Below are 20,978 nucleotides of genomic sequence, written 5' to 3'. Positions count from 1 at the left end.
GTGTGGAATATTATTCTTTTATTTCTTTCATAAAAGCACTGATTATTTAAAGACATGTTGAGGCAGTTGTTTGGGTTGTGAAAGAAAGCGCTGCCTTCAAAGCTGGATTAATGGCCCTTGGGGCTACACAGAGAAGATGGTGGAGAGGTGACGGGGGTATATGCCAAGATTGTGAAAAAATATACATTAGAACTGTGCTGAAAATGCCTAAATTGGTGTTTTCATATATTTGTCCAAGATTCTTTCCTGATTTAATGGGTGTATCTAACTCATACTGACTTGAATCGTCTGGGAGCAGAAGCCATCACGTTATTTTCACTACCTCTAAGTCATGGATCTTTAGCACAGAGGGAGTAAGAGTTGTTTGTTGTTTTGAGATGGTGCTCCTTGGGAAAGTGAACACATTTAGCAGATTTTGCTCATGATGAAGTTTTCTGCTGGTTACTTTTCCTTTGGGAACGAGGGCAGATCTTCTGTTCACAGTGAGATATTCCAACCAAGTCCATCTGTTGATTTCACCCTATTATTACCAGTTCTCTCTGAAAGCCAAATCCTATGAATTACGTATTTACTCTATAATGCCCTCAACACATCTTGAAAGCAGTGAGAGCTGAGGATACCCAGTACCAGTCAAAAGAACTTCAGCACATTGTAGTATCAATGCCTCTGGGCATGTTGGGTCATTGATTTAATTTCTTTGTGAGCTGCCAGTTAAACCTGGTCATGACATTTCTTCCTCAAATTTTGTATTAAATAGCATGTGTCTCATCTTCTTATCTCCCTGCGAAGCAGTAACATGGAAGAGCACTCAGGATCAATCTTGAGCTTAATGAAAATGATCTGGCAATATTCATCTGCCAGATCATTTTCATATATTTCAAAACAAAACCAAACAAAAACTCCCACCAGTGAAACATTTGACTGAGTTTATCCCTGGGGAGAAGATGAGAAACAAACAACACGTGACAGATGTTAATCACATTGTGTAATAGATTACTGGAAGGCTCTCAGACACTGCAGTGAAGGGCATAGTATTCAGCATAGAATTGGGCGACTTTGATCTGAGGTTCATTTTGGGTTATGCTGTGGAAAAAAAAATATAAATCAACAAACCCCAGACAAACTTTGTTCTATTATAAAGAAAAGAAAAAAAAAGGACTGAAACCTTCACAGTGAACTTTATGAACTGATATCTTGGTAGATGTTACAAACACGCAGAACTAGAGTAGCAAGGCTTCTAAGCACATAAGTAGCTTGATTATGTGCAAGAGTTTAAGCAAACTGATGATCAGCAAATTCCACAATAATGTACTACACTTTCATTCATTATTATTTATTGCATATAGTAAACAATGGATTTATTATTAATTCATTAACTTTTCATCACCATTTGCAATTAGAATGCAATTTAATGTGCGGTCAATTTACCAGTGCCTAATGCGAGCCTTCAGTAACAGGACCTGAATGCCACAGAAGCACGTCAGTGGGAACGTGGTGCCCGTCATGTACTCCCACCTCCTGCCAAGAGCAGGTCTACTTAGAGCAAGTTGCTCAGATGCTTGTCAAGTTTTGAATCTTTCCAAGGGTGAAGAGTCACCAGCCTCCCTGGGCTGGGGCACCTGCTCCAGCGTCTGACCACCCTTCTGGTAAAAAATTGTTTTCTTGTATCTTGTCTAAATTTTCTATCTTGCAGCTTGTGCTCACTGCCCCTTGTCAGAACCAAAGGCACTGCTGAGGAGGAGCAGCTGGGGGAGCTGGGCTTGTTCAGCCTGGAGAAGAGGAGGCTCAGGGGCGACCTTATCGCTCTCTGTAGGTTCCTTAAAGGAGGCTGTAGCAAGGCAGGGATAGGTCTATTCTTCCCACATGCCTGCTGACAGGACGAGAGGGAATGGGATAAAGTTGTGCCAGGGAAGGTTTAGGTTGGGTATTAGGAAGAACTTCTTTACTGAAAGGGTTGTTAGGCATTGGAATGGGCTGCCCAGGGAAGTGGTGGAGTCACCATCCCTGAAGGTCTTTAAAAGACAGAATCACAGAATCACAGAATTTCCTAGGTTGGAAGAGACCTCAAGGTCATCGAGTCCAACCTCCAACCTAACGCTAACAGCCCTCCACTAAACCATATCCCTAAGCTCTACATCTAAACGTCTTTTGAAGACTTCCAGGGATGGTGACTCCACCACTTCCCTGGGCAGCCTGTTCCAGTGCCTCACAACCCTTTCAGTGAAGAAGTTCTTCCTAACATCTAACCTAAAACTCCCCTGGCTCAACTTAAACCCATTCCCCCTCGTCCTGTCACCAGGCACGTGGGAGAACAGGCCAACCCCCACCTCGCTACAGCCTCCCTTGAGGTACCTAAAAAGAGCGATAAGGTCACCCCTGAGCCTCCTCTTCTCCAGGCTGAACAAGCCCAGCTCCCTCAGCTGCTCCTCGTAGGACTTGTTCTCCAGGCCCCTCACCAGCTTTGTCGCCCTTCTCTGCACCCGCTCAAGCACCTCGATGTCCTTCTTGTAGCGAGGGGCCCAAAACTGAACACAGTACTCGAGGTGCGGCCTCACCAGAGCTGAGTACAGGGGGACGATCACCTCCCTAGCCCTGCTGGTCACGCTGTTCCTAATACAAGCCAGGATGCCGTTGGCCTTCTTGGCCACCTGAGCACACTGCTGGCTCATATTCAGCCGACTATCAACCATCACTCCCAGGTCCTTCTCTGCCTGGCAGCTTTCCAACCATTCCTCTCCCAGTCTGTAGCTCTGCTTGGGGTTATTGCGCCCCAGGTGCAGGACCCGGCACTTGGCCTTGTTAAACTTCATGCATTTAGATGTAGAGCTTAGGGATATGGTTTAGTGGAGGACTTGTTAGTGTTAGGTCAGAGGTTGGACTGGGTGATCTTGGAGGTCTCTTCCAACCTAGGTGATCCTGTGCTTCTGTGAGAGACTGGCTCTGTCTTCCCTGCACCCTCCCACTAGTAACTGCAGAAACGTAGGTCTTCCAGCCTCTTCTGTACCTTATGCTCCAACCTTGTAAGCACCTTGATGGCCCTTTGCTGGACTTGCTCCAGTATGTCCGTGTCAGTCTTTTACTGGGGAGCCTCAGACTTCACTCTGTACTCCAGCTACGGTATCACAAGCACCAAACAGGGAAGAATGCCTTCCCTGGACCTGCCTAGTTGCAGTTAGCCTCCTTTGTGGCAGGGGTGCACTGCCAACTCATGCTCAACTTCTTTCCAAACCGAACACTGAGCTTTTACTGAATTTTGTTTGGAGCCCAACTGTTTGTTGATTGGTCCTTTTTGTTTAAAAGACACTGTCTTTTCTAGTTTCTGCCCATATAACACAGCTTCCTGTGTTCAATCGTTTTGATTCTCCTATGAAGCACTTGTGGTGAGGGAATTACGAAGCTTACAGAAACACCAGTCTGAGAAATGAGTGTGATGTGTGCCGTCAGGTGTCTGCATAATGCTCTGGAGCACACTCATCGGGGTTCTACATATAAAGCACTTTTATTTAAATTGCTCTAATAGAAGCAAAATTGTCATCTGAGCCATACACTCCAGCTAAGTGTCTGTTATTCTAACGACCTACTGATAGGACTACAATTTTCCAATAAACAGTATTGGTTTAGATATTACTTATCCTTAAGTTACAAGGCTCTTGCTTTGGGAATTTCATATTAATTGATCGTGAATATTACTCTTCCCCCCCCCCCCCCCAGGCCCCTACCCCTGTGACTGTGGCTGCCAAAGCACACTTGAACCAGAGATTCATTTGTGGTCAGCGTTTGGAGAGATTAAGTCCAGCAATGCCTTTTGAAAATGTGCTGTATGTTTAAGGAGGCAGGACACAATTCTGCCCTTAGCGGGGGGTATCCCCGAGATTACGTAAGAACTAAAACTTTTATCTTCCATTTCCCTAATTCTTGGATGTTCAAAGGTGGAAAAATACGCAGAGAGAGGAGCCCGTGGCAGATGACCACCAGTGACATGCCAGGAAGCCCTCGCCTTGCTCTTTGCCAGTGCTGCAGTGGGAGATAGATGGCAGTGCAAAGCGAAATTAAGAAACATAATTTCTCACTGCTTGCATTTGATCTGCTTCCTTTCTCACATCTCCGTGTGTGGGTCGAGGGGGAGGGGAAGGAGGGTGAGGAGGGGAGGATGAGGGTGGGAGTTTCCTTCATGCTTCAGCAGTGGTGCTGAATGTGAAGGAAACAATAGTTGGTCTGATTCCAGGCATTCACTTGGGTAAAGGCTGTTCAAGGGCTGAGCACAGGCCTGTGATTCTCTCAGGTAACATTGCCAAAGGCTGGGTTACCTGTTGGATGTATGGGAACACACAGAAAAATAGTACGCTGTTAGGGCTCTGTGCTGCATTTCATCCTCCGAGCTTTTAGGAAATAGATTTTTTCCTTTGGACTGAGTGCTCATTTTCAAAATAAGACTTAACACTCAGCTGTCAGGATGATGCTTTTGCTTCTGAAAAGATAGTCTTCATTTGATCTGGGGGTACTGAAAGTGCACATTGCTTTAATGTCCTCAAGGGTGATGTGGAAATAAAAAAGATTGAGTTTTGTCACAAGAAGCGATACGCACCACTGAAAAAGAAATAAATGAAGTCAACTCGCTGGTAGTTGCGCCACAAACCGACCGAGCACCATGCTGCTTTTTCTCGTAGTGGCGATGATTAAGAGGTCAGAATTAAAGAGAACTGCTTTGGGAAAATGCTGGGGATAGCATCTACTGAGCCATACAGGCAAAACAACTGAGAGTTCTTCACCAAAAATAATTACTGCCTACTCCTGCCTGACAGAAGGCAAATTTCTTGATTAGCTCTTCTCTCTTTTCCCATGCTTTTTTTTTTTTTTTTTTTTTTTTCCTCCAGAAGGATGAGTTTGATTCCTAGGTGTGTGGGGCAAAATCATGCACTAATGTTACATTTTATAACATGTCAAAATAGCTTGAAGTTATTGCCGTTTATATTGGGCCTTATCTACCGAGGGAAAAGTTTTATGGCGAAAGGGGTTTTAAAAGTGCTGCGTGTAGACGGTATATGATTTACCATGGGTTAGATATGAACGCAACAGCCTAGATGTTGTCAAATCTTACTTGGACTGCTCAGGCAGTCACACCTGCAGAATGGGCTCAGGTAGCTAATAATGAGCTTCTTCTTGACATTCCACGAGTATCTTCCGTCTGATAAGAGTAACATAAAATTAGTCATTTCGCAGCGTACTTTGCTACCTTTGGCTCTGGCTGGCATTGTGATTTACTGAAAATGAGAGCAAAATTCTACCTGAACTTCATTTGAACCCTTACTGGTTTCATTTGGGTCAAGTTCAAAGGCAAGTCAGACAAATGTTATTTAGAGCTTGATTGTTTGTTCTAGACACAGCCCAGAAATAAGGGATGGAAAAAAGCTGCCCCATGTTAGCAGGTGGCCAGCGAGGAGAGACAGTGCCGCTTAGAGGTCCTGCATCTGTGGGAGCTGCCTCCTCTCACTGCTCACCTCCCCGTGCAGGCTTCGGGTTGGCTCAGGGCTGCTGACCACCTTGGCCCTTCTGAGAAAGCAGCACGCCAGAGCTTGGGTGGAATGGCTCATGTGTCATCTGAGTTGTAAAGCCTACGGTTCTGTGTTACTCTAATGCAGGAAGCCCAGAGGTGTCACGGTAGAGAAGGGATTTCTCTTCTTCCTTACCAAGTTCTTCTACTCATGGCTCTGAATGAGGATGAGTAGTCCTGCCCTGTATTTTTAGTGGGTTTGTTTTGTTTTTTTGTTTTTTTTTTTTTTGTTTTTGTTTTTTGTTTTTTGTTTTTTGTTTTTGTTTGGATGTGGTCTACCTTGACTTCAGCAAGGCTTTTGACACCGTCTCCCACAGCATTCTCCTCAAGAAACTGGCTGCTCTTGGCTTGGACTGGCGCACGCTTCGTTGGGTTAGAAACTGGCTGGATAGCCGGGCCCAAAGAGTCGTGGTGAATGGAGCCAAGTCCAGTTGGAGGCCAGTCACTAGTGGCGTCCCCCAGGGCTCGGTGCTGGGGCCGGTCCTCTTTAATATCTTCATCGATGATCTGGACGAGGGCATCGAGTGCACCCTCAGTAAGTTCGCAGATGACACCAAGTTAGGTGCGTGTGTCGATCTGCTTGAGGGTAGGAAAGCTCTGCAGGAGGATCTGGATAGGCTGCACCGATGGGCTGAGGTCAACTGCATGAAGTTTAACAAGGCCAAGTGCCGGGTCCTGCACCTGGGGCGCAATAACCCCAAGCAGAGCTACAGGCTGGGAGAGGAATGGTTGGAGAGCTGCCAGGCAGAGAAGGACCTGGGAGTGATGGTGGACAGTCGGCTGAATATGAGCCAGCAGTGTGCTCAGGTGGCCAAGAAGGCCAACGGCATCCTGGCTTGTATTAGGAACAGCGTGACCAGCAGGGCTAGGGAGGTGATCGTCCCCCTGTACTCAGCTCTGGTGAGGCCGCACCTCGAGTACTGTGTTCAGTTTTGGGCCCCTCGCTACAAGAAGGACATCGAGGTGCTTGAGCGGGTGCAGAGAAGGGCGACGAAGCTGGTGAGGGGCCTGGAGAACAAGTCCTACGAGGAGCGGCTGAGGGAGCTGGGCTTGTTCAGCCTGGAGAAGAGGAGGCTCAGGGGTGACCTTATTGCTCTTTACAGATACCTTAAAGGAGGCTGTAGAGAGGTGGGGGTTGGCCTGTTCTCCCACGTGCCTGGTGACAGGACGAGGGGGAATGGGCTTAAGTTGAGCCAGGGGAGTTTTAGGTTAGATGTTAGGAAGAACTTCTTTACAGAAAGGGTTGTGAGGCATTGGAACAGGCTGCCCAGGGAAGTGGTGGAGTCACCATCCCTGGAAGTCTTCAAAAGACGCTTAGATGTAGAGCTTAGGGATATGGTTTAGTGGAGGGCTGTTAGCGTTAGGTTGGAGGTTGGACTCGATGACCTTGAGGTCTCTTCCAACCTAGAAAATTCTGTGTGATTCTGTGATTCTGTTTTGTTTTCAAGAAAAAGAAGGCCTTTCTCTTTCTTCCTCACTCTCCTCCCTACTTTTTGTTATTAACAGTGTGTATTCTTGAGGAGGAAAGGGAGGAGGAAGAGGGGATGTTGGCAGGAGCATGGGTGATGCAAAAAGTTAGCTGTAAGATATCTATCTTTTGGGGAGTGGCTTGTGAAGAAAAAAAAAAAAAACGATAACATAAAAAATGATGTCTTTGTTTTTCTTGGGGATGTTCATATTACTCGCGATTTAATGTTTTGGCTCCATTCGGGCAGGATAGCTCGCGTCTGGGAACACGCACAGAGCGGGATCAAGACAGCACATGGCGCAGCAGCGCAGGGACCGTGCCCAGCCACGCTGTCCGCCTGCTCCTTTCTGCGCGGGGCCACGGCTTCTTCAGCTCATACATCACTCCCGGCTTAGTCAGACAAACCCTGCAGCCAGCGGGCTACATAAAGTGCTGCTCTTGTTTTGATTTCGAGGCTCTGGGGCCTAGCTGTCAGCTGGCTTGTACTATAACAGGACAAACAGCTAACCCAAAGAGGATGCAGGAAATAAAGGAAATGTATGTATTTTTAAGGATATGGATGACGGGGGAGGAATCGCTGATATGACTGTGAACTCTTGTGATATATTTAGAATCTTGGAGTAAAACTGCAGTTTCACTGAAGTCAATAAAAATATTGTCATTGACTTCACTGGAAACACTTTTTTCTTTTCTCTGTCAGAGGAAAGTAATAGTTGAAAATATACATCGACAACACTTTCACATCTGTGTCTCCAGGGAAGAAATGACACTGTGCTTCCATAATGCCTACGCACAGACATACATCTTTCTAAAGATGCTGTCATGAACCCTGAAAACCCTGTCTTTTTTCTTCTTTTCTCAGCTTCCAGGTCAAGTCTTGGGTCAGGTCATAGGTGTTACCACTGGGGAGGAGGAAGGAAACATGTACTACCCACTCCAATCCAAGCAAGTTTTTCTGTTTTTCTTTTTTTGTCTGTAGAACTGATGTGGTGGGCTTGTTTTGTTTGGTTTTGTTTCTGGTATGAGTTATGTCCTCCCTTCCCCGTTAAGAACAAAACAAAGTGCATACAGTAACATACATAACAACCACCAGGTTTACTTGTGTGAGGTTCCTTCAACCTCTCTGCAGCAAAGGCAAGGCAATAGTATTAAAAGTGAGCAGAAAACTTTTTTTTTTAATTTCCTAAAATACCTGAGTTTTTTGGATCTGTCTGAAGCAGGCACTAGGGACTGGTGTGTTTCATACCAATATCAAATTGTTTTTAGTATCAGTCACTTGGATGTGGTACTCCACTCTAACTTTGTCTCCTGTGGTGTCTTCTTGGGAAATATTAACTGAGCTGACTTTGTCATTTTTCCATGGCTGCTCTCTCTGCAGGATGTGCCCTGTGCCAGATGGTTGACTTGAATGAATTCTCTTTGCACAGTTAAGAATCACTTGCTTTTATTATTCATGACTTGTTTCTTCCATCTCTCATGTTTCCCAATTTTCTGTCTGCTTCATAGAAGGATAGTCATGCCAGATTGAGATGAGACTGTTGTTTCATCTTATAGTAGGAAGCCATATTGGGGCAAAACGGGTGTCAGAAGGACAGAGGACGTTTCCTCAGATTCCAGCTATTTTAACTTCCAGTGTCCATGCAGCAAGAAGATGTAGAGAGCTACTGCTTTTAAAGTAACCACACTGTCACTGTTAGGTTGTCTCTAATATTTTTTTGTCTGCAATAAGTGAATAAATAGCTAGGAAATTAAAAATAAACTACCTGGGAAGTCAATTTGTCTGTAAACTTTCAGTTAAACAATTGAGTGGTATAGAAGTACTCTTATTCTATATGAAAATCATAATGACTCGGTGTCTTTCAAGACACAGTACCTACAAGGCTTAGAAAGATCAATAATTGCATATAAAGCTGGCCAGATGAAATGATTATGCACTCAGTTGCACATTCAATGCAACTAAATATTAAAAATCAAGCTCTGAAGTATTTGTTGAAAACAGGTCTAACTCCATTGATGTCAAGCAGGCTGATTTCTTTGGATAGGGATCTATTGCTTTAAGTTTACATTCAATATAAACATCATATGCAATAATAAATCTTAGAAGCACATGCTCAGATTGTTTATTTGATTTATTATTTCATTTAGTGTAATGCTATTCCATTTCATTCCATTCTTGTATTTCTAGTTCCTCTGTAACAACCTTGTAAAAGTGACAGGGAGGCTCAGATCTTTGCCCAGCAAACAATATATATTATTTGCTACATGAAAGTGGTGCACAACTCTCTTAAATGTTCCCTAGCAGACTCCTATTGCATTCCACAATGTGCCTGCACTTGAACCACCTCCATTCATATCAGAGTCTTTTTATCCCAGCACACATTGAGCAAGCTGCTCTGAAGCTTAATTCTCCTGACCCTTCAGTGCAGTCGGATATTGTCACCTAATCCCCTTTTTTTCCTTCTGTCCCATGTGTGGTTTTGACTTCTTTCTCTTCTCAATTCCTTTTTCCTCTTCCCTTTTTCTTTCTTTCTTATTCTATAAGCCTCTCTCCAGGCTCCACATTCCAGAATTCATCCTTGCATTAGGGCTGCAATACAATGCTCTCCCAGTGTTAAAGGATTAGACATTAAGGAGACTGTGGCAACTCCAGCCTTACTATATGCACAGGGGGAACATAAGGGGATGGAGGAGTGCTTGCTAAAGAGTAAGGAGACTGGGAAACAAGGGGGGAAAATGGCATCTTAGTAAAACTAGAGTGGACGACAAAGACATTTGTGTGAGGAACAGTAATTGTTTCTGTTCACTTTAATGCCCTAAATTGTCACTGGAAGAAGGTAAACCAGTTGGGAATCAAAGCAGTGTTGCACATTACACAGTGATCAGTGCATTAAATTAAATGTATATTTTAACATCCATCTCTGAGAAACGGCTAGTTTGAAACACGTGTGTTGTGACATGCCATTCCACTACATGTATGTGATGAGAGTGTTGCTCGATGTGCCAACGTTAATCGCTACTGCACAGATTTTTTCCATAGATAGTTGTACCTTTTAGTTGCACCAAATTTCCAAAGTTCATACTACTCCCAGAGAAGTAGTCTGGTGTCTTAGCTTCCAAATATTTCCTGCAGGTTGGTTTTCATTTGTTTTCATGCTTCTGAAGGGAGTGGTCTTTGTTAAATGTCTCCCCCACTTGCATTATTGGATTGGAAATACGTATATTACTTTTTAGTATACACAGATTCATAACAGTGTAGAAAAACATATTTTAAAGAAATTGAGGTTAATTCCCTTTCTTCACCACTACTTCACCCCTACAAAATTAATTTTGTTAAAGTAAATTTAAGGATATAATCATGCTTCATTTTAATGAATTAAAAATCTCTGGAAGCTATTTAAGAATGAAATCCTTGAAAAGGTTTTTTTTTGAAGCATGCTGAACAAATCCTCTAGTGGAGCAAGTAATTGTTAGAATCTGTAGCATGACTAACAAAACCCTATAGAAAGATTCTTGTTTTCCATCAAGGTTGTTTTGCTTACTTGTTGATAGGGTGGGAAAACTAAATTGAAGAAGTAAGTTTTGCATTTTGCATTGGAGGCGGTGAAGTTCGTGGTCATCCTAATCTATTACGGAAGTGAGTTCTACAGTCATGGGCCAGCTGCCGAAAAAGTTTTGTCACCCAGACTCATGAGTCTCACCCTTGTGGCTGACAGTTTCATTGTTCCTGAGGAACGTAAGTGTCATGGAAGGTCATGGTTGCATTATTATTATTCAGCTACATTTGAATAAATGTACTTGGCTCTATAAAGAATGCTACAGGCCTACTTACCCTGCTGTACCCCACAGGCATGTGGTGAGGCTTAAAGATTGTAAAGTGCTTTGAGTTCCTTGGAAAAAAAGGCACTATATGAATGCCACAGATTCCCATTTGTTCATATAGCATCTGGTCCCACATCACTGGTGTTATGATATACAGGATCAGACCCAGAGTGCTGTACATGTGTTTGATTATTCACAAACATAAACGGAGATATGGCCCCAACCCCAAGGTCTTTACAGTGTAAAGAACTGACCTGGCAGCCTACCAAACGCACCTTCTGTGAGGCACTGGGCAGTTTCTTTGCTCATCAGCTTGCAAGCTTTGAGTTAGAGCTTGCAAGCTTTGAGTTAGAAATAGAACGTGCAATTAAGGATGAGGCTTGAGATTTGGACTGGACAGGAAAAAGAGCACAGACTGAGTATTAAAACACAGACTGAGTATCAGGAAGATGAGCAAAATCAACATGCAGGAAGTAGGATTTGAATCTTGAAATTAAGGTTGTTTTGAGTGCAGATGTGGTGTTTTACACTTGGGCACATCTGCATACTTGCATGCTGTGTCTTTTCTCATGGAAACTTCTAACGAGATTTTTGATAAGAATAGAATGAACAAAACTCAGAGTACTAGCAGTAAGATTGAGAGTGTCATTTTAATAACGAACAAGTACTTGAGCAAGTAAATAATTCTGGGAGGCTAGATTCTCACCCTGTATCAACTGGCCCATATCCAGGAAGATTAGTGGTTTTGGGTGTTTTATTCTAGCTGTAGATTTTTATTTTTATTTTTATTTTTATTTTTATTTTTATTTTTAGAAAAGGGAAGCAAAAGTCAGGCACAATAAAAACAGTCATGTCATTAGCATGTGGAGATTCTTGTGTAAGCAGAGTGCAGTTTGCTGCCCGCATGCATTAAGACCATGCCATGCCGTTCTCCAATGCATAGAAGTTCTCCAGGACCAGTGTAAATGGAAAGTGGCTAAAACATGGAATTAAAACTAAAATAGCACACTCCCACATGCAATGAAATCTGTGTCTTCTATTTTGCACATAACACTCGTTCTTCATGGTTAATAAAAGAATGTAAAAGGTTAGGTCTGTTGATAGTGGTCACAAAAGCTGTAGGAGCACAGACAATAGGTAATAATTAGCCAAAAAGAAACTGCTCAGAATGACACTACAATTTTCCCCACCTGTTCCCCAAACTGTCAAAAGGAAACATGTCTCTTATTTCACTCTGAATAAGATGTTGTATGTTTGTGGTTTGGGAGATGATGGCTTGATTCTCTGTCAGTTGAAACAGTTGGCTGCTATGATGTGAAGCGAAGCCCAGACTGAGAGATCGATGTACCTGCTTTGTTTTTAAATGTTTGGTCACAGGGAGGGAACTCTTAGCTTGCTGCTCTGAAGTATTCACTAGTTGAATAGGCCAGGCCATCGGTTTGAATGTATTTTAATATAAGTTTGAAATGGGAGATGTGAAAGAAAGGATTTGACTAATGAAAACTTTAGAGAGTTAAAGGATAGAAGAATGAAGTGGTGAAAGTTTTTAAAGAACAGCTTATGTGGTTATTTAGATGTCCCTCACACACATTGCTCCAAACTATTGCTGAAGAAATTAATAAACTTGCAGCGTGGAGATTGTTTACTTGGCACAAAAATCCATTGTCCGGCCTCATCTCCCATTTTCTCTTACCACTGAGGACCCCATAACCCTGCATCACCATGTGAAATTCTTCCACAGCCTCCTATTGGCCTTCCCTACCTAACTCTCTCATCTCTTCATATTCATTTACCTGCTTTCTCTCCTCATTCTGCTCCTGTAAAACCACTTCTCAGTTTTGGAGGCTGGCAATCTGTTGCTGCTGTTTATCTCAGGAAAAAATGCTGCTAGGAGTGGGAAGCGCGTCCAAGCAAACAACACCGTACCTGGAAGAGGCCATCAGGGGTGGAGACCTGGAATCTTATTAGGCTTTCTGTTGCTTGAGGCTGCAATGAAGCCCTGTTTGGGATCAGCTGTGCCATAAAAATAACTTTCTGGTTGCATTTTGATACTGTCACTTCTTGTACTTTCTAGAAAATCAAAATTTCTTATGCAAACAAAAGGGGAAAGTGAGTGATTGGGCAATAAAGGTTAAATTTTGATTCAGTTTACATCCTCCACATACAGCTTTCAAATTTTCCTGGTTCTTGCAGGGAAAAAAAAAAAAAAAAAAAAAAAAAAAAGCTGGAAAAAGAAGAAAGCATCTGTATTCTTCTGTATTCTTTGCTTTGTGCAAATCCTAACCTTTCTTCAAAGATCTGTTCTTATATGAAAAAATCCTAAAAGCCCTTAAAAAAGCCCTTAGTCTTCATTCCAGTTCTAGACTTACTCTTTTTATGGTATCTCCCAAAACCAAAAGCTTAAAAAGAAAAAAGGAAAAAAAAAGAAAAAAGAAAAAAGAAAAAAAAAATAAGAAGAGGAACCAGACTGAGAACTACTCCCAGATGATAATAAACTGACTCAAAAAAGTTGAGAACAAGCTGGATCAGCCCTCTCACAGATGGGAGTCTTTATTGCTTTAGTCTTAAGAAACGCTGGTAAATCATTTGGCATTATTGAAGATACCAACCACAAAAAGGATCTGTAAAAATATGTATTTCCAACTTTTCATCATCTGGGATCCTGCAGTTGTTAGTGGTCCATGAGTCACTGCTAATATTTAAATGTAGTATGTTCATTTGAATAGGTGCATAATGGAGTAATCTTCTAGAATGAAATAATTGCCACCCATAAGAAAAAAATGATGGTTTCATATGCTGACATAAGTAATCGAAACATCTCTTTTACTTGAAGAAGATCTTTTAAGCTGTAATCATAGACACAGGGTACTGCAGATATATCAGGTCTGTCTCACCACTGTATTAGTCTGGCTTTATTCAAGTGCAACTCTGTTGAAAAAGCTGGAGGTACACCAGCATAAAATTGAGCACTTTGCCCACCAACACAGCTCTGTATTGCCTTGTGTCCTGCTTAGTCATTTGCACCACACAAGGAAGCTGCACAGAATTATGTATCTGATTTTGATTGTGGGATTTCAGTAGACGTTTGTGGTACATTAAATGAGAACGCAGTATGGTAGGCAAGCTGTCCCACTATCTTACCCAAGTGCTTTAGCTGATGGAGCGTAGTTTTTCATCAAAAAATGGGAAGTATTTACTGAAGGTGATGGACTAGGGTTTCTTAGTGCAGTCAAAGTACTTTCCAATATCTGGCCCTTTTTGCTGAGCATCTGGAATTCGGGACTGAGATAGGTTTTAGAATGTAGAAATAAACATTACCAAGATATTAGAAAGCACAGTATAATCATATCTTGCTCTGTGACTTTTTGAAGTAAAGGTTAGTAGGTGGGAGACACCATTTTATATATAATAATTCTGGTCCAAGCTCTTACGATTAACATTTCACAGGTTTTCAGTAAGCAGAAGAGGAGTAGGTTCATGCAAATCTTTGCATCTCCCAGTTTCTTTACGTATGCGTGCCATCTGTACCTTCCATCGGCAGTGCTCCCAAGCAAATGATAGAATGGCATTTCGGTGGCTTTCTTCCTGCAAATGTTCAAAGTTACCAAGTAAATTACCAAACCTCAAAATAAAAATAAAAAAAGCAACTGAAAAACAAATGAGATGTCTAGAAAGTCAGAAGTTGATTCAACATTTCCTATTTATGCACACAAAAATGACAGCTTAATACACTTTTTCCCAAAAGAGGCAAGAGTTTAGTGTGTAGTATCCCCCTAACCACTCAGCACTCTCCAAGCATAAACTCAGTAAAGCTTATATAAACTAACGGCAGAACCTCACAGCTGCTGCAAAATTTTGTGGGCCAAACTCATTTGGTTTAAGTGGAACAAAAAACATCAAGGTCAAAACAGGGGTTCAGTCCGACCCTTCCTTTTTTCCAGATAATGTATGGGGCCTTTCTATTTGTCTGATGTACTTTAAGTCTAAATAATGAAAATGTGAACACACATTCCACATCCCTGCGAAGTTAAGTAGTATATAAACAGAGAAACATGCTATTTTATCACTGAAGTGAAAATGTATGGGTGAATAACTGTTTTGAGTTACTTCTAAGCTGTGAGATTCCTGGCTGTTTCTTTTAGTCTGAGCTGGAGTTGTCAGCAGGTTGTCTTATTGTTCCTTCTACTATATAACTTGAGAGCCTTCATCTAAAACACAGTGCTGGTGTGTATGCATATGCTAGACAAATAAATATCAATCATCTCCCAGATGGTGATAATATGCCCCACGGGAACAGAGCATAGACTTGCTTTGACACTTCTGCCTGTGTGTACACACATCCATGCGTTGCATTTTTGAGCTCTCCAACAATCCAGCATCCTTTGCTCTTCTCAAGTTGTGCATTCAGCTGCACTTGTGCTGGTACTACTGTGTACTTGTGGATAATGTGCTGCTGAATGTAGAGGCTGCTGTTTGGTCCTTTTACATAAGTCAGATTTTCAGGTCTTTCAGATTTTGGTGCTTGCTATTTGATTTTATTCTGCAGCTTTTATGGATCTGGCTCAGCATGTGTAATCCAGAACCCAGAATTACGTATCTCCGTTCCTCATAAGATGAACGGGGAAAGTGAACTGCCTCAGGGTGGGCCTCATGGTAGTGAGTGACCTGAGCACAGAAACTCCTTTGCTGTTCAGTAGGAAACAACTTCAATTCTACAGCTCCTTCTCCTGGGTTTAAGTGCCTAACTGTGAGCTGCAGCGAGGTATTTCCCTGAAACCTTTCCTGGAATAAGGTACTTATGTCATTTTCTTGGAAACTATCATGGAGATCATTCCTTTCTTTGAAAGTATCGCCAAGAAAGTACTGCCAAACCATTTTATGCAGTATTCACAACCCCAGAATATGAATAGCCCATTCCCTGCTCTCTTGGCTGGGTTTCAGGCCCATATGGCCCAACTGCCCTGAGGATCCCCTAACCGCTAAACCATACTTGGAGCAGGGAGCACTTCTAATCCCTCCTGGTGAAGCCATTCTACTTTGTCAAAAGGACTCACTGGAGCAGAGAGGCTGAGAGAAGGTGAACTCAGGGAGAACACAACTAATGGGAGTCCTTGGTCAGTAACTGGGGAGGGATCCTGGGTTCTGCTTCCTGCGTTCCTGCGTTGGTGGCTGTTGGATGAGCAGTCACTGAGCATAAGAAGATTGTAGGCCTCTTTTCTTTTGCACGCTTTCTTCCTTGTCCAGTGATTCTTGAACTCTGGCAGGCTCAGTGCCATAACCACTTTCCTTCTAGATTTCTAGAAAGAAAGGCTTCTTTTTCTATTGTATTTTCTCAATTAGAGGAAACAAAATAGTATGTTAGTGAATTATTATTTTAAGAGAAAACCAAAGCTAGTTGATTAATAATGCTAAAGCAAGCTGCACTGCCTTTTAATTTTGCATTCATGGGTTCATTCTTCAATACATATAATTGGCATAGCTCAGCAGTGGAGCTGTCCTAATTTCGATCAGCTGTGGCCAGGTTTATCATACATTATCAAGTAATATATTACGTACATAATAATAACAACTTTAAAGCACTATAGACAACAGCAAAACTGTTCAGTTTGCCATGCAGCTAAGCACAAAATAAAAACCCAGCTCAGCCACAGAGCACATGGTGCTTGCAAAGAAAACAAAAGAGGTGGCAGGAAACTGCAATCCGAAGTAGACTGCAAGTGATAAAAATGGTTTGGTAAAGTAAAGCACAAGTGGAAAATAAATTTGCTTTGAAGTTTTACTTGAGCGTCTTCTCCTGGAACAAAGAAAATGATATCTAGCTAACATAGAAAAGAATAGAAAAGCACAAAACTTTTTGATTGTTTGTTTGCTTGTTTTGGGTAGCACTGAGAGTTTTTAGTTACCTTGGCTTTGCATTTCTTTTGCTCTTGTACGTGAGAGGTAGACTAGATCCCTTAGGGTAGATCACATTTACTTGGCTATTTTAGAGCAACTAAATTATTCTGAATCTAGTGGAAACTGCCAAAGTGAGTATTGGAATTGACTTCTGAAAGCATAATAAGCTGGTAGGTGAAGCTGGTAATTTGAGCTTCATGTAAAACGCTAGATGTTTTTACTGGCACCATGTACTTGTATCCACCATGCAAGGGCTACTGAGCAAGGCAGCCTGCAAGACCTGTCTAGATGTTACACAAATCATTCATAAGCAGGACTGGCTCAGAGAGGGACACGAGCAGGGGTCCAGGTCCCCAGCCACTTCCTCTGTTTCTCGTGCTGCTGTTCACAGCCTGCTTTGGGAGGCAGCAGTTGAACAAGAGCAAGGAGCAGCCCACTGCATGCTGTGGATTTGGCCCCTCATACACCTATGCCAGGTGTAACTACTGACAGCGCGAGGCCCCCCAGGACAGCTGGGTTTTTCCCTCAGCAAGTTAAGATGCTGTCTTGGCAGTGTTTCCCATCACCTATTAAGGGGTACAGCCATTCTGCTTTTCCTCCTCATGCTTCTCCTTGTCTCTCCAACAATAAGGATAATCCTTTCTGCCTCAGCATTTCAGTCTTGCCCATGCAGTTACCTGCATCTTTAGCTCTAAGTCCTTCTCAGCAGCACTGTTCTCCATCTTATAGATCACCAGTTTTTACACTCGTCTATTATTTTTGTCATACAGATGAACCATTTTCATTGGTAAGATGGTCAACATTTAACCCTGTTCCAGATTTTTCTCTCTGAATGTTCTGTTCTTACCTTTACTTATTTTTCTGATAGTCCTTGTTAGAGGTACAAGGTACATGGTATTTTTGTTTGTTTGTTTGTTTTGTTTTGTGGTTTTTGTTGTTTTGTTTTGTTTGCTTTAACAAATGTTTTTGTTAACTGATTTTGGAACATTGGCAGAAACACTGAAAGGGATTAGGCCATGGCACAATACCCTAAAATGCTATCAAGTCAGTTGTGATTCCCTACATAAGAACTACTCAGCCCATTTCCAATGCATTTAACTGGTGCCTTATTGTCATTTTGTGACACTGTTTATAATCAGTGTTGTACATTACAACTACAGAATTATTTGCAATCTCTATTGAGAATGAAATCAGGTTTGTTTGACAAGATTCATTTCTTGTTAAATACATTGAATGACATGAATTCTTTTTCTTTCCTTTATTTTCTTCTTAGTTGACTCCTACATCAACTGATTCATTATTTTATCCAAGGCTGAGGTCAACCTTACTGACCTGGTGCTGCCTGTGTCATCCTGCCTGCCCTTTCTGAATACAGCACTCTTGTATTTCATGGGAATCTTCCTGGTATTCCAAGATACTTTAAAGATACACCAGAGGTTTTCTTCAGACAGATCTACAGGATTGCTGGGGGCCAAGTGTCTGGGCCGCCAGATTTAAAGTGTTTAGTAGTAATTGACACTGTTTGCCATCCTCTGCTGAATCAGTGGACATTATCCTCAACTGAAAAAATTACTTTATCCTTTTGTATTCCAATACGGGATAGAAATATTTACTGGATGTTTATCTCGTCTCTATCACTACCAGTGTTGTCTCCAAAAAACATTGACCAGTAGAAGCTTTCTCATGTCTGTAAGTGTATCTCTCAAGTATAGAAAACTGATGTTTTTAGCTTCCTTTATTCTCTGCTTTTTACTGCTTTTAATATTTATTGATTGCTATTGGGTCTCCTTTATTTCTATTTCATTACCTGTTAAGCAACATGATTTATGTGCAGAAAAAAAACCCTGGATATGTACAAGTAAGGTCTCCTTGCTCCATTTTAAGATTGCCTTGAAACTCCCAAAGCTTTAATGAAGGAATGCAGAAATGTGAGTCATTGATCCACAACAGGTACTGTGGATTATTGAAGAGTGAAGAATGAAAGTCTACCACGTTGAATATCAGTGCATGACATGAAAGATACGAGAAGGGAAGGGAGTACTCTGTAGCTTGCCTGTAAGAGAATCACAGTTGCTCTAGCTTGGTGATTTTGGAGTAAGTTGCTTAGATTTTGCTTGGAAAGTGAGACAGCTACTGTTTCATTTATCTGCTTCATTAAGTTTAGACTATATTTGTCTCTGTTTGCTTTTCTACTTGTGCTTGGAGTGCGTCTATCTGTGCTCTGTTTCACAGAGCCTGGAGTTTATTTGCCTGAGTTTGCTTTCCATTGCCTTTGGACCATGTTTGCACTAAGCTCTGTTTCATTCAGTCTGGACTTCATGGGCCCAGGTTTGTTCCACAGCATTTGGACTATGTTTGTTTTGCTTTCCAGAGCCTGGGAATGTGGCTGGATGTGGCTTGCCACTGCCTAGCTGAGTGTCTCTGTCTGTATTGTGGTTACCCTGAGTGTGCTCCTGTGCTAGCTTGGCCTTTGCTGGCCTGTCTGATAGCATCTGTCCTGCCCTGTGCCTTGTTTCTGGATTTCTCTGCTTTACAGGAAGGGACAATCTGAAATAAACTGAGGGTGCTTTAAACTCAAGGTAGATTGTCAAGATCAGGGTACTCTAGATGCTGTTTCCCAACCAACAGCATGGAAATCTACCAAAACACACTTCACCCTTGCAGACATGTAGAAATACATTTCAACACATTTTTTTTTTTTTTTATTTTTATTTTTTTTTGCCAGCAGAAAACAATTAAAGGCAATGCTGAGGAATATCCTCTGTTAGCCTGCTAAGTTTCTTCCAACCTAGATGATTCTGTGATTCTGTGAAGTCAGTGAAGAATTTGTCCCAGCTCTGGTACAGATTTATGTCAACAAATTTATGTCAATTCAGAGGGGTTGTGCTTACCAAACTCCTGACCAAACACGGCCATCCCCAACTTGCCCTATCTTTAATTAAAATAGACAAGGAGAAAAACAAACCATGCCCTATGATTCTTACTTCTTAAGAATGGAAATGGAAAATGCTTTCTCTAACTGGAAATGAAGATGTTTTCTTACCTCCACTTTCTACTTTCCACTTTCTCTTTTTTCTTCTAACCTAGATCTGTTTTTCTGCATCTTAACTGGTGTGTTGCCTCAGTGATCACTTCTCCATGCCTTCTGGAGATAAGGGTTTTGATACAAAGGTGAACATCCTTGGAGGGTGCTGTCTAGAACAAGTTGCTTCAGGGAACTAGAGATAATTTCTTACCTGCTCAAACAATGTCTTTTTGCTTTCCACCCAACATGAGCTGGATGATGCAGCATATGTTGCTCTGCTACAGTCATCATAAGCATTATGTTCTTTTACATGTTATAACCCTATATGATTTTGCTAATGTATGCATTTGGTTCTGTGGTGTAATGGGCAGCACTCTGGACTTTGAATCCAGTGATCTGAGTTCAAGTCTCAGCAGAACCTGTGTATTTCCCTTTCCTTTGCCCAGGGAAGTGGTGGAGTCTCCATCCCTGGAGGTCTTTAAAAGACGTTTAGATGTAGAGCTCAGTGATGTGTTTTAGGGGAGGACTTGTTAGTGTTAGGTCAGAGGTTGGACTGGGTGATCTTGGAGGTCTCTTTCAACCTAGAAATTCTGTGATTCTGCATTGATGTAAGGCCAATATTTCTAGTATTTTATCTGCTTTCTTTCAAAAGGGAAGAAATATTATCATGTTGTGACATTAACATCTGAATTTTGTTGATTTTGAGTAGTTGATATTTTCACTCTTCAGTGAAATACTAAAAATGTACTAAAATACTAAAGATACAAATATCCATTGATAGATCTGAAACATTCACTGGACTGATCTCTAGAAACATTTGGTGATCAGCTTGAGTCTCAAAAAAGATGAAAAAAAAGGAGTCCTATCTTGTAACCAGAGGGAAAAGAAAAACAAAAACAAAAACAAACAAACAAACAAAAAAACCACTATGTTAGATAATGAATGTATCAAGTTAGGGGAACTGATTCCTATTATGGGAAAAGGATCATTTCGATGTAGGTCTTTAGTAGATTTATTACAAGACACAATAAAAGTCCTATAAAAGTAGATGATCTAAACTGGTGTGCGAGTTTCCTCTTTACAGAAAGGGGAAGTGAATTCCTCCTGATTTCAAACATCAGCTCAGTTAATAAAAACCTGCTATTATCTGATATCACAGCTACTTTCTGCAGGTAGAAAGCTAGTGTTTTTATCAGCCCTTAAAATTATACAAGAGGAAG

The 20,978-nt window shown here is 41.7% G+C and overlaps 1 long non-coding RNA gene across 1 annotated transcript in view; it reads left to right on the top strand.

The window, feature by feature from the left end:
* LOC311437238 overlaps positions 1–7,684 on the top strand; it is a 114,859-nt gene extending 107,175 nt beyond the window's left edge. Inside the window, exon 4 of the long non-coding RNA XR_014693387.1 lies at positions 7,267–7,684. This is a non-coding gene — a long non-coding RNA (uncharacterized lncRNA). The remainder of the gene's footprint in view (positions 1–7,266) is intronic.
* The last annotated feature ends 13,294 nt before the right edge of the window (positions 7,685–20,978 follow it).

The sequence above is a fragment of the Aythya ferina genome (assembly GCF_964211825.1).
Source record: "Aythya ferina genome assembly, chromosome: 5".
Classification (NCBI taxonomy): domain Eukaryota; kingdom Metazoa; phylum Chordata; class Aves; order Anseriformes; family Anatidae; genus Aythya; species Aythya ferina.
This window is presented reverse-complemented; position numbering and strand designations above follow the sequence as displayed.